This window comes from Penaeus japonicus, unplaced genomic scaffold (assembly GCF_977035675.1).
Source record: "Penaeus japonicus unplaced genomic scaffold, GWHDUDI00000001_assembly GWHDUDI00000004, whole genome shotgun sequence".
Classification (NCBI taxonomy): Eukaryota; Metazoa; Arthropoda; class Malacostraca; order Decapoda; family Penaeidae; genus Penaeus; species Penaeus japonicus.
In genome coordinates this window covers 9,891,504-9,896,503 of record NW_028234406.1, presented here as the reverse complement: position 1 = coordinate 9,896,503, position 5,000 = coordinate 9,891,504, and the positions used below count along the sequence as shown (strand labels likewise).

Below are 5,000 nucleotides of genomic sequence, written 5' to 3'. Positions count from 1 at the left end.
CGGTCGGATTGCCTGTAGGCGCTCCAGTTGCCAGGGGGCAAGCGACAAGCATAGCTGTCTAACCAGTCCGGCGGCTGTCGTCTCTGGGCCCTGCCTGAGGAAGCCAGTGTGCTCGCACTCCATCAGGTAGTGCTCTAATTTGGCGTCCGGCGCGCCACAATGATCACAGCGTCGCTCATCATGCCCAATGGTGGGTGCGATTTGCCACACTCATGGATAGCCTATTCTTAGTCTGTGAAGGCTGACTTCAGCACACCTTGATATTCTGGGGGAGAGTATCAGCGACTCATAGCCTGTGGCGTCTGAGTACCAGCTGGCCAAGGGGAAGGTTCTTGCTTCCTCTCTATGTCGCTGCAGAGCACCGACCTGCCCTGTAGCCTTCGTTTTACGCCTTAGCAGCTCCCGGCTAGGATGGACCACAAGATCACTCAAGGGTTTCTTCCTGCCTTCCTCTGCCAACCTGTCGGCTAACTCGTTCCCTTTGATACCAACATGGCTCGCAATCCAGTTGATGACAATGCGTCTACCCTGATCCAAGATTCTCTGAGCAATGGTGAGAATCGTGGTCAGGAGATAAACATCATCAAGGGGCGTGCTTTGTTGTAGGCTGTCAATGGTGGCCCTAGAATCTGTATGTATGACAACATGCCCGTCCGTCTGGGCTGCATGGGCTAGGGCTTCCATAATAGTGACTGCCTCTACCTGGATCGAGGAGGCATTGTCAGATACCTGCATAGCTCTCGTTATACTCCTTGCTGCAAAACCGGCGCCTGCAGTGCGGGTGATGGGGTCTATAGAACCATCCGTGAAATAGGTTTTACTACCCGGCTTAGTGATTGCTGCGATATTCCTCTCCACCTCACCCCTTAACAGAGGCGGTGAGTACTGTGTCTTTCTCCTTCACAGCGGGGCTGTGACATAGTCAGGGTGGGGGAGGTCCATGCCCTTAACCAGTAGTGTCTCCTTGAGCTCAAAGCATATCAGCACCCTGGCTGTGTGATACAGCCAGGTGTTGTTAGCAAAGAATTTGTGGTTCTGTGCAAGCCGACATTGCACTTTCTGTCTTAGCTGCAAGCCCAGCAGGGACTGTAAAACTTTGGCAAAGAACTGGGCCGCCATCTGATCGATCTAGGTGTCCAAGAGGAGGTTGGAAACCTTAGTCCACCCAGGGGCACCCAGAATCATTTTGCATGATGTCAAGCTTTTTCCTAAGTCCAGGCTTGACCGTAATCAGGGCATCGGAGGCATAGTCCACAATGGGATGGACAGCATGCACATAGGATCTTAGTACACGGTGCCCAGCCGTTAAGCATCGCCCTGACAGAGCTCTCATGACAGAGAGTTTTGCCTTGGTCCAGTCTAGGAGATACTTAATCTCAGAGCGGAAGGTGAGGTTCTCGTCAACCCATACTCCCAAGTATTGGAAGACGTGAACCCACTCTAGTTCTAACCCTTGGACTCGCAGTCTTTGGTCACGGACATCGTGTTTCAGCGCCATTGCTTTCGATTTGGCTGCTGATATCTTAAGCCCAATCTGCGGCATTCCTCAGACATTAGGTCCAGACAACACTGGGCCTTTTTAGTTCGGTTCTCATTTCGTCTCCCAGCAGAGATAATTGCAAGATCATCTGCATATGAAATGATCTTGCACCCCGCTTGGAGTGGAATGTAGAGGATGCTTAACATGAGGGTGTTAAACAGAGCTGGGCTAAGGACCCCCCCTTGTGGAGTGCCATTCTCCAGGGGCAAATGCCTGGAAAGGTGACCTTGGAACTTCACTCTGGCAGTTCTGTTTCGAAAATAGTCACCAATCCAGGCAAGCAGTCTGCCCTTGATTCCCTTGCGGATCAGGATCTCCTGAATGGCGAGTGGGCTCACCGGCTCCTTTGGTTTAGGGATGGGTACTATGTCAGCCCTCTTCCAGTACTGTGGTAGCGAGGAAGTCTCCCAGTGCTTGTTGATGAGATGCAAGAATTCAAGCTCACCTTGATGTCCTAGGTGGGAAATGATGAGGTATGAGATCCCATCACAACCTGGGGCTGACCAGGAACTGGTCTTTTACATCCGCTGTAATTCCCTCAGAGAGAACATGGCATCTGCATCATCAGGCTCAACTGCCTTTTATCTGATGAGGGCATCCCTGCCTGGAAGCAAATCCTCTTGGCATGCCCTCAACTCTACTGGTAGGCCAACACTACTTGTTCTGGCAGAGAACTAGAGTGCCAGTCTCTCCGCCTCCAACCGCGGGTCATGGTGGGTCTTTCTTGGGGCTGAGCGATTTGTGGCCCATCTGATACGGTTCCACAGCTCTGAAGGGGAGGTTTGGTGGCCAAAGGACTCACACCACTCCAGCCACTTTTCCTGCTTTACCCTATTAGCAGTTTCCTGAGCATCCCTGAGAGCCTCTCTCAAAAGAGCATGGTTCTCAGGGGTTCTCTGTCTGCAGAAGTGTCTTCTGCGCATATTGATTCTGTGGTTAAGTTCCTTAATCTCATCATTGTAGTACCAGGCGTTTTTGAAACACCTGGACCACATTCGAGTTTTGGGGATGGTCTCTGAGGCTGCTTCATCTATGGCATTTACTAGTCTGGCCTCGAGTATATCCACATTATCGTTAAGGGCCTCCTGGAAAGCTTTCCAGTTAGCCCTGTCCACCTTCCATCAAGGATTGTGCTGAACCAGCATCCAAGATGGTGGTGACTATCCCATAGTGATCGCTTCTGGCAGTGTTGTCCACAGACCAACTAATTCTCCCGACCAGAGCCGCAGTGACAAAGGTAAGGTCAAGGACCTCCTCGCCAATGTGCGTAGGCTCCTGGCTGTTGAGAAGAGCAATTTCAGGGCACGACTAAAGCACCTCAGCCATGTGGTAGCCTGCTGCATCAAAACTCCGAGTGGGAGCCAAGATGGGGTGGTGGGCATTGAAGTCTTCCTCTATGAGAATTGGCTCATGTGCCACAGCAGCACAGACTTCCCTAATATCTAAGCTCCAACATTTTGGCCTGCTATACACATTGTACAGCTTGAGGATCTCAACAGCAAGGAATTCAATGCTTTCTCCACACTGCACAGGATCGGCAATCAAGGAGCAGGGATAGTCGGCTTCACAAAGGTAATCCCTTTGTACTCGGCAGCACAAAGGGATGATATCCCGAGCAGCGAACAGATTCCCCTGTTAGGGTCTCCTGAAGTATGACAACATAAATGTTCCGAGATCGCATGATCGCGTGGAGAAGGGCATTCCTTGAGGAAAAGCTGTTGATATTCCACTGCAGTATGCTTAGATTAGAAGCCATTGTGCTAATCTGAGTCCATTAAGTCTGTGTCGTCAACGACGTTGACATAATCGGTCTCAGTGTCTGACACCACACTTTGGCTTTGCAGAGTAAGTGGCCAGGTGGTGCCCGTACTTCTGGCACGTGAAGCAGCGGAGCTTGTCAGGAACGTATGTCCTAAAGCTGTAGTAGCCCCAATTGCCAGGGTCTAAGGACGCAAATGGGGCTCCCCTCAAAGTGACCAGGACTAGCCTGGTTGGGTGCTTCCTTTTGGAGAGTCGGGAAGCTCCCACCACCTTGAGATGAGACGATGACCTCAAGGTCATACATCAGAGGGAAGCCAAGAAGCACCATCTTGGACTTCCTCTCTTCGGGAGTCAGAGCCGACAGGCTCACCTTCCGCCCATCCAGGAGCTTGTCTGTCTCCTGGAGGAAGGTGAGAATGGCTTGGTCCCTCGGTACGACTATCATGCCATTGTCTCTGGCAATTCTAATCGTCAGACGGCACTGTCTCTGGTTTTCCAGAGCCCATACCATCTGGTAAGCGTTGTCGAATCCTTCCGGTTTAGGGGGAACCGACTTGGGGCTACAGACTCACCCTCCGAGTCTGTAGCCAGCCGAGCCGCTTGTTGCCTGTCCTCCAAACTGACGCTGGAGTTATGGCAGTGGGGCCAGCAGGGTTGGAGGGTCCTACCTGGCGTCTGAACCGACGCCAGAGACTTGTCAGAGCCAGGGGCTGGTTTGGAGGGTCCAGCCCGAGGTTCTTGGGCAGGTTTTCTCTGAACTGACGCCAGAGCCTTACCCATATACCCATTTCTCTTACTTTTGTCACCGAGGACCTTGAAAGGCTCCAAGGTGACAGCCTTGGTCAACTCCGTGCCGAGTTCGTCAACGGGATTGTTAGTCAGGGTTTTTTTTTTTGGTAGAGTTGCCATGCAAGAACTGTTCAAATCATTCATCACCTACCATGGAGTCCAACAAGGGGAAGTTGTGCACTGAGGCCATGCTCAGAAGCCATAGGGGTGATGGGAGGATATACGCAACCCCCGCCTCGCGTTGATGGCACTCGCAAGACCATGCAATTGCCTGCAAGACAGGGGCTGCTTGACCCTAACCTAGCTCAAAAGAGAGACCAGCCGATTGACCTAACTAAGTCGAGATTAGGCCACCCGTCTTGCTGGAATAGAGCACCAAAGAGGCGTGTTGCTAGTCGCAGGACGTACTCATACACGGCATCGCTCAACCTCCAGGACTCCTGTCTCCCAGCGCACAGGGGCGCCACGCACGGCAAATGCGTGGGCAGGTGTGAGCCCCCCTGGGGAAAGGACCAGGGGGGGTGTAACCCCACCTACTGGATCAGCCCCTAGGAACACATAGTCATCCCTCCTCAGAGAACCCACCACCGGATAGCCACCTCAGCGGGAGGAAAATACTGGCCAGATTCAGAGCGGGCTCATCCGAGGAAGGAGTTCAAGCACCCTCGTCACGACAAGGTGGTTCCTTTGCGGGGGTCCGTAACGGAAGAGATATAAGTTACGCAATTCCGATTCTTCCGTCATCAGAACTACTTGATGATATGCGTTGACTTGACTTGCGTTGTGGAACTATTTAGTTACATTCATACCTACTGTATATATTTATATATATATATATATATATATATATATTATATATATATGTATGTATGTATATATGTATATACATATATATATTTATATATATATT

General features: G+C 51.3%; 1 protein-coding gene across 4 annotated transcripts in view; it reads left to right on the top strand.

Annotated features, from left to right (window-relative positions):
- Positions 1-5,000, top strand: part of LOC122254122 (uncharacterized) — a 14,908-nt gene that overhangs the window by 5,701 nt on the left and 4,207 nt on the right. The gene's annotated exons all lie outside the window — the stretch shown is intronic.